The sequence below is a fragment of the Miscanthus floridulus genome, chromosome 8 (genome assembly GCF_019320115.1).
Source record: "Miscanthus floridulus cultivar M001 chromosome 8, ASM1932011v1, whole genome shotgun sequence".
NCBI lineage: Eukaryota > Viridiplantae > Streptophyta > Magnoliopsida > Poales > Poaceae > Miscanthus > Miscanthus floridulus.
The window spans coordinates 51321072-51334376 of record NC_089587.1 but is presented as its reverse complement, the minus strand read 5'-3'; the positions used below and the strand labels follow the sequence as shown (position 1 = coordinate 51334376).

Genomic DNA, 13305 nt, shown 5'->3' with positions numbered 1-13305 from the left:
TGTATAGTTATTTGATCCTCGGTATGAATAGAAGGTGCTGTAGGATTGTCACGGGAATGTCAAGCTACCTCTTCTGGCCATCACCAGAATCTACCTCCAGGAACCTAGAGGATTTACACTTTGGACAGTACTTTGCTTTCACGTATTCTTTCCTAAATAGGACGCACCCCTTCAAGCAAGCATGTATCTGCTCATACAACATCTTAAGTGCACGAAGGAGTTTCTGTGACTCGTGCATGCTCTTTGGCAGAAGGTGACCCTCCAGAAACAGGCTGCCAATAACTATCAACATACCATCGAAGGCATCTCGACTCAGGCTATACTGGGACTTTAACGCCATTATGCATCCAATGTCATCCAGTTGAGAAACCTTTGTCTGGCCGTGAAGGGGTTTCTATGCCGCAGCAAACATGTCATAGAACGCCTTTATGGTTGCCTCTGGCTCCTCCTCCGTACGTCCTTCAACGAACTATGCCTCATGATAGTCATTTAACATGTCTGGTACCCCGACATCAGCATCATAATCATCGACATGTGGTCTCACCACCTCCTCTCTCATACGATCGGCTTCACCATGGTAGACCCACCAGGTATAGTCTGCCGTAAATCCATTCTTCCAAAGATGTTCCCCCATGACCTTCTTCATTTGTCTTTTCCTGTTTGCATATTTGCTGCAGGGACAACAAATTTTACTCGCTCCTTTAGCAGCCACACCAAATTCCCGTTCCAAGAAAGCATTGGTCTTGTCGATCCATTCATTGGTGACCTGACCCTGACTTGTGTGGCCCGTGTACATCCACTCACGGTCCTCCATCCTCTAACATATAGAGCAGTGAGTAATATAAACATCAATTGCATCTACATGACGTTCCTACTATCCAATAGGTAAGGATAGGTCCTAATCCCACCCACAGATTCGTAGATGAGGTTAGTTTCCTTGATCTACTCCTATCCGAGATAGAATTTCGGTAGCACATCTCTGCTGTTCTCCAAATACACGTCCTACTAGGGAGAGTGTGTATCCAGAGAACAACAGGGAGATGATGCCAAAACTCTGTCTCGGATCGGAGTAGACCATGGAAACTAACCCCACCTACGCATCCACGGGCTATCCAAAAAACGTGGACAATTCGAAACAGATACAGTTTTAGATATGGAAATATTTACATATTTCCAACCGTATCTCTTTCGAACGAGAGACGCCTAACTGGGTTACGTGATCTACGACCTTGATACAGAAAGAGGGTTATACCTAGGGTGGTGATGGAGTCAGGCAAGTGGGGCCATGGTGGGTCGGTGCAGTGGTGAGGTGACACGGTGCAGGCAGACCCACAGCGGCGAGGAAGGCAATCGGGGTCACCGAGGTACTCCGGCTCTGCTCCAACGGGCTATTCTCTGCAAAAAAGAAACATAAAATTGTCAATACAAAATTTTGGCAGCACCTCCCCTGCACGATGAGGTTTCCAAAACCTGCAAGAAAACCAATGGCATGATGGCCAACATGCACATATATATGAACGACATGATGGTTGACATGCACAAGATTATGTCCAACCATGTATATATAACAATGTCACAACCACTACTATGACTCCTACGACTACCACCACTGCTACTCTACCACTACTACTACTACCGCAACTACTAGTAATACTACAACGACGACGATGGTAGGGCATACCTAGTGGGCGTCGTAGGGCAGCAGTGGTGAAGGGGCTAGGGCACCGATGGTCAAGGCGATGGCTGGGGAAGCGGTGAGGACGTGGCAACAATGGCTGGGGCGCCCCCTCCTCCTCCTCCTTCTTCCTCCTTCCTCCTTCTTCCTCCTCTCCTCCTCTCCTCCTCCTCCTCTCTTTCTCCTCCTCCTCCGGCGGCGCTGGCATGGGCGGCGCAGGCTCGCGCGTGCCTGTGTGCGTGTGTGCGGTGTGTGTGGGCCGGCGGGGTTAAATCCCCCCTTTGCCGAGTGCCCCCGATCTGGCACTCGTCAAAGTATTTATTTTTTATTTTTTTTAAATTCTTTGCCGAGTGCCACCCGAACTGGCACTCGGCAAAGGGTTTTTTTATAAAAATTTTCCCTTCACCGAGTGTCATTTTTTGACACTCGGCAAACCATATTTTTTTCACTTTTGACTTCCAAACTTTTTATGCAGTCCTCATACAATACCTGGTACTCCATATTCCAATGTGGCACATTTCTCAAACTTTTTCTATATTTCTTTAATTTATTTCATTTAATTGAATTTTCTTAGATAATTCAAATTATAACTGCTAGTCATTCGAATAATGAAAAAATGATATTCATGTTATTTAGTATAAAGTGAGGCCGTATCCAGGAACAAACCACCAATTTTGAACATCTTGTTCACGAAACGTGACCACAAACTTGCGGCCTCTACATATGATATCATGACATCTCGACAAGTTTCAAGATTTTCGGTCTTCGTTTGCTTTTTATAGAATTTAAAAACATCTTGACCGCAAGTTTGTGGTCATGTTTCGTGAATAAGATGTTTGAAATTGGTGGTCTGTTCCTGGATACGGCCTCACATTATACTAAATAACATGAATATCATTTTTCCATTCATTTTTTTTCATTATTCGAATAACTAGCGGTTATAATTTGAATTATTCAAGAAAATTCAATTAAATTAAATAAATTAAAGAAATATAGAAAAAGTCCGAGAAATATGCCACATTGGAACATGGAGTACTAGGTATTGTATGAGGACTGTAGAAAAAGTTTGGAGGTCAAAAGTGAGAAAAAATGGTTTGCCGAGTGTCAAAAAATGACACTCGGTAAATCAACGCTTTGCCAAGTGTTAGGAGAAGACACTCTGCAAAGGGTTAACGGCGGCTGCCAGCCGTTAATGGTGGCGGCCCTTTGCTGAGTGTTCTGGTTTACCGAGTGCCCGACACTCGGCAAACCTGGTCTTTGCCGAGTGTTATTGTTTACCGAGTGCTCGGCACTCGGCAAACTACCTATTTGCCGAGTGCCAGTTGTTTGCCGAGTGCTTTCTCTCTGGCACTCGACAAATAGCCTCTTTACCGAGCGGCCGATAAAAAGCACTCGACAAAGTCTAGGACACTCGGCAAAGAAGCCGTCTCCGATAGTGACTTGCACTATATATACTAGCCTTGGGCATGGATGGATGTGTGTGGCAACATCCAAATCCATACCACTGCTATCTCGTAGTCTCGCGTAGACATGAACAGCTCCATGGCGAGCGCCTACGCCACCTCCAGCACCCTCGTCTCAGCGCCCTCTGCATGCCCATCCAAGAAGAAGACCGTCGCCACCAGGTTTCGATGCCACACGATGTCGTGCAAGGCCACCGGCGGCGGCGGCGGCCGGGGCGACATTGATGGCCTCCTCTGGCTACCCCGGCATGACGTGATGCTCAACGGCCTGTCCGGTGTCATCGCCAGGCTCGCCTGGTACCCGGGCCTCACGGATGCCGAGTGCACCAGGGCCGACAAGGTGAACGAGAACACCGTCCGGTGCACGGACATGGAAGGGGTGTTGCCGTGCCCTCTGGTGTCGGCGACGGCCCCTGTGGTGGACTTCACGCCAGAGGTAAAGGTGACGCGCGTCCGGTAGTCGGTGCATCTCCTGAGCCAGGAATACTAGGAGAAGTACGAGGAGGCCGTCAAGAAGATGAAGGCGCTGCCGGAGTCGAACCCACTGAGCTTCGCGGCACAGGCGGCCATCCACCAGGCCTACTGCGATAGCTACTACAGCTACCACCGTTCGTCGTCCCGCTCGGCGGCGGCGGCGAAGGATGACCCGACGTTCGATGTGCACTTCTCATGGATCTTCATGCCGTGGCACCGCATGTACATCTACTTCTACGAGCGCGCCCTCGGGCAGTGAAAGGATCAAGATGCCCAAGAGGGGGTGAATTAGGCTAATTCTAAATTTTCTTGCAATAATTAAAGCCAACGGTTAGCCCAATTAACCCCTTATGCCTAGAAAAGTGTTTCTATTAATCTAATGCACAAAGGACTTGCAACCTATGTTCCAAACTTACTCTAGCATGGCAATTCTATGAATGTAACAACAAGTATTGAATTGCTCAAAGTAAATACTCAAAGTAAATGCTCAAAGTAAATAGAGAGAGAGAGAGAGAGAGAGAGGAATGCGGTGATGTTTTGCCGAGGTATCGGAGAGTCGCCACTCCCCACTAGTCCTCGTTGGAGTACCCGTGCAAGGGTGTAGCTCCCTCTTGATCCGCGCAAGGATCAAGTGCTCTCTACAGGTTGATTCTTCGACACCCCATCGCGGTGAATCACCCACAACCGCTCACAACTCGAGTTGGGTCACCCAAAAGCTCTGCCTGGTGATCACCAAGCTCCCAATCACCACTAAGCCATCTAGGTGATGGTGATCACCAAGAGTAACAAGCACGAACTCTCACTTGACCATGCGAAGCCTAATGAGAACAGTGGATGCACACTTTGCTACTCTTGATTCACTAATGAGGCTACTCTCTTGGATTCTCAAATCTCAATCATCTCACTAGGACCTTGCTCTTCTTGGCACTTAGAAACGTGTTTCTTAGCTGTTGGAATGAGCAAAAGTGACTCCACACATGAGTAGAGCTTCTATTTATAAGGAAGCCTGAAAAACGAACTGCTATGTGCCTCTATGGGGTGATCGGACGCTCTGGTCATGTTGACCGGATGCTCCGGTCAGTTCAACCCGCACACCAGTGTTTAAGTGTTGATCGGATGCTGGCAGGGTACGATCACCACTGACTAGATGCGTCCGATCGTATTAAACCCTCACTAGAACCTTACTGTACTCGACCAGACGCTGAACCCCCAGGGTCCGGTCAGTACTGACCGGACGCGTCCGGTCGTAGATTTTCTCTTCTAAAACCTTATTGGAGTCGACCGGACGTTGGTCCTCAGTGTCCAGTCACTCGACCACTCAGCGTTCGGTCACACCAAACGCAATCACCTTGATCAAATGAACTGACCGGACCCTACAGCCAGCGTCCAGTCCGACCGGAGCCAGCGTCCGGTCAGCATTTGACCCTCCATTCACTTCTAACTCTCGATCATATGTGAATGATGTTTGCTCCATAGGATCATAGGGCTATTGTGGAGCTACCTAGTGCTAGTTGGGACAAGTGTGCACCACACCTAACTCACTAGACTCATCTAGGTCAAGCTACCCATCCATACCCCCCTTAATAGTACGGCCAAAGGAAAAATAAAGTCCTAAACTACTCTAAGTGTCTCTCCAACTCCAATCGACACTTAGAACTAGTCATCCTTAACCTTGTCGTCCATCCTTTGAAAACCGAAACGATTTCCATCGTAGGGGCATGATCACCTTGATTGCCCAATTGATCTCCATTACCATGACCTAACTTAATTGCCTCTGCAAAACACACGTTAGTCATAGTAATCTTGTATTGTCATTAATCACCGAAACCCAACTAGGGGCCTAGATGCTTTCAGGTAGCTCATCGGCGATGATACCTTCGCGCTGCTGTTCTGGAACTGGGATGCCCCCGCCAGCATGGTGGTGCCGCCTCTCTTCAGCGAGGGCTCCACGGCCAGCAACCCGCTGTACGACGCCAACTGGAACCCGGCGAACCTCGATGCGCTGATCGACCTAGACTACCTCAATGACCAGGATGCAGAGCCCATCCCTTTCAAGGGCCCAAAGGATGAAAAATACAAGAAACTTGTTAACAAGAACCTGAGCACCGTATACAACCAGGTGTGTGTGTGTGTGTGTATACATATATACATACATACATACTCCGCCGTGTACAACATGTGAGCTAATTGACCACCTTTGGCTTCATTTTGACGAAACTGCTGGCAGCAAGTACGTAAGGCACTAGTAGAGAAATGACCTTTCATCCGCTTCGATTTTGGGCTTTAGTCTTGGTATTTTTTGCGTCCGGGAGTAAAGGAAGAATTAGTTTCAGTTGGAGCTACCAACAGGGACTAAAGGCTCCTGTCCTGACACGCTTTCATAGCAGGTCACCTTTAGTCCTGGTTGGTGTTACCAATCCGGACTAAAGGTCGACCTTTAGTCCCGGTTGGTGTTACCAACCTGGACTAAAGGTCCTTTTCTTTAGTCCCGGCTGGTAATATCAACCAGGACTAAAGGGTGACCTTTTAGTCCCGGTTGGTGTCACCAACCCAGATTAAAGGTCTTCCACCCGGGACTAAAGGTACTCCACATGTCAATTCAAAAGGAGAGTGTCCAGGACCTTGTCACATGTGGTGTATAGCTGGATTGGTAAGGAGTTTATGCGTGAGGAAAGAGGTCATGGGTTCGAATCTCACACATCGCAAGAGAGGTCTCCCTATAATTTCATTTATTTTTCTCCTGAGGATTGACCTTTAGTCCCGGTTATGTGACCCGAGACTAAAGGCCAAGACCTTTAGTCCTGGATTCGTAGTCCCGGTTGGGAAACTGGGACTAAAGTCAGTTCCCAACCAGGACTACAACCAATTTCTCTACTAGTGAGGGCGCGGAGTTGTTCCTGGGCGAGAAGTACTGCACCGACCTCAGGTCAAGCACGAGCAGCATGGGCTCGCTGGAGCGGATGGCGCACACCGCCGTGCACATCTGGGTCGGCAAGGCGGGCCCGACGCCGGCGACGGCGACTTGTAATCAACATTATGCATTTTCTTATTCTGTAAGGATTATGGAAATCAACATGGTAATCTATGTTCATGCGTTGCTACAGGATAACGATCATTTATGCAAGGGTGATATCTGAAAGTTCAACTCAATTGTTCATGATTATCGCGCCCCCTCCAAGCTAGTGTGTATATTTGAATAGTGCATTAATCCTTGAAAGTATCATGAAAAAAAATTACAACTTAAACATTATGCATTTTCTTATTCTGTAAAATGTTCTTTGTGGCTTAGATTGTCTAGCTAACCGAGGGTCTCTACACCTTCTATCCTAATCTCATTGGAATCAACAAGCTAGACATATCATGTCATCCATGGGACGGTCTCCGGGTGCTTCGCCGTCGTGCTGGGCTCCGGCGCCGGCGGGACGCGGAAGGGGAAGGTCTCCCTCTGCATCACTGACGTGCTGTATGACCTTGACACAGAGGACGATAGCACCGTCGACGTCGTAATCGTGCCGCGCACAGCTGCCAAGGTGACGATCAACGTTCGCCCCACCATCAAGAATCGAAACTAGTAGCTAGCTGCTGCTGCTAAAACTCAAGCACCGTACGTATGTCGTGCCCTGTTCTCTTGGCTGATAAGCCATGGCTGAAAGTACCATTGGCTGATTTGTTGTGAGACAATAATGTTGTTCGTTGGCTGAAAAAGTACGACTTATAAGCCAAGCAGACGTAACTGAGACAGATTGGGACACTATGCCGTTGCCGGTAGGGTGTACCGGCTGATTGCATTGTGCTTTTTTATTTAGGAAGGAGTGAGCCCATGGTCGATTTCTCTATATCCGTTTATCTTCTATATCTACTAGCTTAGGTGAGTGCCTGTGCATAGTAACGTTAGCGAAATATAATTTTCACTAGATATTATTTGGTTTTGGACGAATATTGTTGTTAAGCCAAAATCGAGACGCTGAGTTCTTGTTTGCGTGTAATTAGAAGTCTGTTGTAGAAGAAACTTGTTGTTAAAGAAAATTTTCGGACTAAACAACATTAACAGAATCAGATTCTCTACTATTATTTGATGGAAATCAACATGGTAATCTATGTTCATGCGTTGCTACATGATAACGGTCATTTATGCAAGGGTGATATCTGAAAGTTCAACTCAATTGTTCATGATTATCGCGCCCCCTCCAAGCTAGTGTGTATATTTGAATAGTGCATTCATCCTTGAAAGTATCATGAAAAAAATTACAACTTAAACATTATGCATTTTCTTATTCTGTAAAATGTTCTTTGTGGCTTAGATTGTCTAGCTAACCGAGGGTCTCTATACCTTCTATTCTAATCTCATTGGAATCAACAAGCTAGACATATCATGTCACCCATGGGACGGTCACTTTCGGGGAGTAGTTAGATAGTGAGAGGTATGCAAAATGAAGAAGTAGGGAAGCAAATTAGTAAAAAAATATATTCTGCTAGGACATATAACTTTGTAGCCATTTCAATCCTTTTATATCTCAATTTACAACTTGTAGTCAGTTCAGTCCTTATATATCTCAGTGAGGAACAAATTCTGTATAGTCAGTTCGGGCATGTATATCTTAGTGAGCGCAATTATTCATTGCACGACAGAGTTGAGGTGAGTGTTGATGGTAAAGCAAACACTACCATCCTGTTCAATGGCAAAGCTAGAGCAATTAAACAGGGTGCAAGTGCCTTGTGGGTGCATAGAATGTGTTGTGCATATATGGTGAAATTTTTAACCAAACTAACTGTTTTTGTGCACCCCCTTGATCCTGTTTTTACAAAGACAAACCGGTTATCATGTCCATTTTTACCAAAAGTTCTTGTAAGTGACCATGACACAATCTGAACAATTATCCGTTCGACTACTATTACAAGCTAAACTGACCAAATTACTCATTGCCATTACTATTACTATGTTGGACAATGATATAATACAAACCAAAAGGATCTCTTAAGTCCATTTTGGTCCCAGCACAAAGGGGCCTCCATAAAAGAAAACTAGATCCCTTGAGATGTATGTCACCATGATGATCATTTTACATATCCTGCATGATATGTAGTGCAAAGAAGACAATCATGCATTGTAAGCATATTCTGGTTAATAAAACTTCCATAAAAGAGTATGATTACATGAAAAAACTGTCAAATCTGTGGTTTGCTCCTAGATGGCGGCGACGGAAGTTTGAAGACTAGGGTTTCAAGGGAAAATCAGGGTAGTAAAGAAAAAGAAGAGGAAAGGCCCTTAAATAGATTTTACACCAGTAAAAACGTGGCCCACCAGGCCCGTTTTAACACGGCACGAGGACGCAATGGTCCATTTACTGACACAACTAAAATGACGGACGACACAAATCCACACAACGGTACAGTTCAACGAACAGATTTCAGACTTATCCATCCAGCACCACGGCGGAGCTATCATATTACTACAAAAAGAACTCAACAACCATGAAGCAAAGAAGGGTTACCTCACAAGGAACGCAACAACCCGGTCCTTATAGAAAGAACTCGGGAATCTCAAAAACAACTGTGACATCAGGAGAATAAAGAATGACAACTCAGAAGACAAGATTCTTTCCAACATAAATGGTTTCAAAAAATAGAAGATTACACATCTTACAAGACCCAATGAACTTGGTACTATGACAAGCAAGGTAGCAAAGCGGAACCCAGACACAGCTAGGCTCTGGAACGATTATGTGTTCCAAATTGCTACTTGGTAGAACAAACCGCACTCGGCTACACTGTTTTCTTCAAAGGACGGACGCAGTGCATCCAAGGTGGAAATCAGCAGCACGGCGGGACAACATGGAGTAGAGAAGGCCGGCAGGCATCTGTCTACCCAAGTCAGATGTGATGCTGGATATGGTGTTGATCTGCACCAGACAGTCTTAGGGCAGGCAACGAGGATCAACCCAGAACTACCAGATGAAGGAACATATCCCACATCACAAGACTCCCTCCGACTACCGCCATGTACTTCCAAGTACAATGCTGCTGCGGGATTAGTCTACCTCTAATCCCTATCACAAGACTCCCTTCAGCTACGGCAAGATACACAAGAACTGCAAAATACGCCCGGAGGCTGCTCTACTTCACAAACTACCATATTCATGACTACGGAGATTTCAGACCACACAACAAAATGCTCGATGAATCAAAACAGCACACAAGGAGGATATTTATAGACCAAAGAAGCGGTGCACATGGACCGGGAGCACCAACGGAACAAACCTAACAAAGGACATAGTAAAAAGATAGAATTCAATAAAAGAGGACTCAGGCGTGAAGGAGCAGTACTCAAGAACGAGCATATTCGGAAGAATATACCAACACTGTGCAACTCATAAACAAACAACATTTACTACCAACCACCACCATACAACTACATCTGACAACATCAGACTACCAGAGAACATGCCAAGAACCTGTATCCAAATTCTTTTCGGATAAAAGAACCCAGCAAGAGGCTCGGGGGCTACACTCAGTGAGTGCACTTTTTCCTTTAAAAAAGTGCACATCACTCAGAAGACTTCCTCAAGACAGCAATTTTTCAAACAACATAAGATTCAAGACCCTCCAACCTTTTGTTCCAAATAGCAAGAGGCTCGGGGGCTACACTCAGTGAGTGCACTTTTTCCTTCAAAAAAAATAAACGCACATCACTCAGAAGACTTCTTCAAGACAGACCACTTCAAGGCCACAAGACAAAAAGAACTCGGACATAGCTATATCCGAGCTCTTTTTGACAAAGAACCCGGGTATATGCTCAAGAGCCCTTCGACGAAGAATTAGAGCAATTTCAAGAGAAGACCCTCCAGCTCCTTGTACCAAACAGCAAGAGGCTCGGGGGCTACACCCAAATGGGAGTACTTTTTTCTTCAAAAAGGTACACACCACGCGAAGATCTCACAAAGCGCTACACGATTTTGCTCAAGAAAGCACTCGGACGATGCTTGTTCCTGCTCGACAAGACCTGAAGGAACAAGACGAGGCTTCCAGAGCTCAACCATGAAGTGCTCGGGGGCTTATCGGTGCGGGACCCACGGGATACCCCGCAAGGAAGGGAGAAGATCTAGTCCAACTAGGATTCTTCCCTTTTAATCTTAGTAGTAGTATTATTTTGTAATCCTACTAGGAACTCTCATTGTAAACCGACTAGGATTCTGACCCCCTAACTATATAAGGGGGGGGGGGCAGGGTTCCTAGAACATGACTTTTACAACAGAACTCTTCACAATCAATCCAACGCAAATGCTAACGCCGACTAGACGTAGGGCTATTACTCGATCAAAGATCGAGGGTCCGAACCAGAATAAATCGACTGTCTCTTGCGTTAACCGTCGAGTTCCGCATACGCTGAAGCCCGAACATACTGCCCTAGGTACCCCCGTGGCAGGCTATCGGTGGTGAAACATCGACACCATCCTATTCAATGGCGAAGCTAGAGCAATTAAACAGGGTGCAAGTGCCTTGTGGGTGCATAGAATGTGTCGTGCATATATGGTGATAATTTTAACCAAACTAACTGTTTTTATGCACCCCCTTTCAACAGTGTAGCTTCGCCCTTGATCCTGTTTTTTACAAAGACAGACCGGTTATCATGTCCATTTTTACCAAAAGTTCTTGTAAGTGACCAAGATACAATCTGAACAATTATCCGTTCGACTACTATTACAAGCTAAACTGACAAAATTACTCATTGCCATTACTATTACTATGTTGGACAATGATATAATACAAACCAAAAGGATCTCTTAAGTCCATTTTGGTCCCAGTACAAAGGGGCCTCCATAAAAGAAAACTAGATCCCTTGAGATGTATGTCACCATGATGATCATTGTACATATCCTGCATGATATGTAGTGCAAAGAAGACAATCATGCATTGCAAGCATATTCTGGTTAATAAAACTTCCATAAAAGAATATGATTACACGAAAAAACTGTCAAATCTGTGGTTTGCTCCTAGCATGCCAAAATTAGAGTACTGTGTTAGGGGAAAACATATTTCCCACTCCATGGAGTGACCATTTAGGATTTGCAGGTACCACCACTGTAATTTATATTTTCCACTTCATTCAGTAACCTTTTAACTTCTATCACACAGCTAAAATCTTATTTAACTCGTAAATATCACAACAGTATATTTGCAGGCCAACCTAAAATGCTTCCAAAATAAAGTGCTAAGTTGTTAAGTCGAAGCTCTACCATTGACAAGAAGTTGGCAAAGGTTCTTTCATGCATGTACCATACACATGCGGTGAGAAAAATACTGTATGTGCTTTGCCAGCTCAGACTGTACCTTGTGCCAATTAATCCTCAACCTGAGATCCAGAGAATGTCAAGATGTGTCTAAATCCCACAAAAACCTGAATGTTTATGGAACAGCAGTAGTTCTGCATTATCAAAAAAAAGAAAGGATACAGATCTTCTTTTCAGGTAAGGAGATGATAATAAGGGTGTAAAGAGGGGAGCTTCGGCTTCATCTATGATCCATCTATGCTTCCTTGTGGCCTTCTAATAAGAACTGCTCCTATGTGTGTAGTTCATCTCCACTAAAACATTAAATCTGCCATTACATATGTAGGGAAAACATATAGTAGGTTTTACTTCCTAATATACATAATTACATCTTGTCCGCCAGGCTGCAGCCATAGGCAAGATCCTACACCATGCAAAGCACAAGCTCATCCAACGCGTCCCTGCACACTTGCCAACGCCTCGCGACGAACTGCACAAAGTCACCAACGAGTCATGCCTGTGCCATATATTCCTGCGCTCAGCAGTTGCAAATCTCTAGGCAGTACGTAGGCACATATGAGGAACATCGATCACCAATTGACTGACATATAAAGTATCGTTGGTTGTACATATTGTAGGTTTGGCTTTTTATATATGACATTGTCTGAGACGCTCATTAACAATATGTGAAGCTGCCCATTTTTTGAAAAATATTAAAAAAAAATTGAAGTCAAGAACAACATGCAGGAGACATGGTTAAGTAACAATTGTTTTCTCCATTATTTAATAGCTCAAGTAAATTTAGTTTCAGAATGGTAATGCATACAGCCTTCCTCTCTCTCTTTTTTCAAAACTTATACTGTATATTGCAATCTGGATAGATGGCAATCACTTCTTTCTAAGCCCTTTTTAATTCTTATAATAAATAATGCCACTAATAACTGACTTGGTTCACACCAAAAGGAGCATTACAGGGATTCTCCTCCCTCCGGGCTTCTAGGTGCTGGGCTTCTCGGCTTTTAGCAATGGGCTTCTAGGCGCTGGGCTTATAATAGGCCTTTTGCACTGGGCTTCCAGGCGGCAGGCGCTGCTTGCCTGCTCCTGCGTTCGCTTCATTTGCCCTACCGTGGGTGATGGGAACCTCGCCGCCGGCCGTTCCTCGCGACAGTGGCGGCGGCGACGAGGGAGATGCCGACAGCGCCTCGGTCCAGCCTGGTGACGCGCATGACCTCGTCAAACACGGCTGCCGCCCGCCGCCCGCCTCCTGCCGCCTTCGACAGGAACCTCAGGCCCGGCCCACCGCAGTCTCCACTGCTTCTTGCCCCCACCGACGCAGCCACACAATTAGCAATCTGGATTCTCTGACTTTCTTCAGGAAAGTCACAAGTGACTTTCTCTATGCCTGATGCCGTCCATTTGCGATCCA

The 13305-nt window shown here is 45.5% G+C and overlaps 1 pseudogene; it reads left to right on the top strand.

The window, feature by feature from the left end:
* The first annotated feature begins 3205 nt into the window (after positions 1-3205).
* On the top strand, positions 3206-7184 carry LOC136469051 (polyphenol oxidase II, chloroplastic-like; annotated as a pseudogene).
* The last annotated feature ends 6121 nt before the right edge of the window (positions 7185-13305 follow it).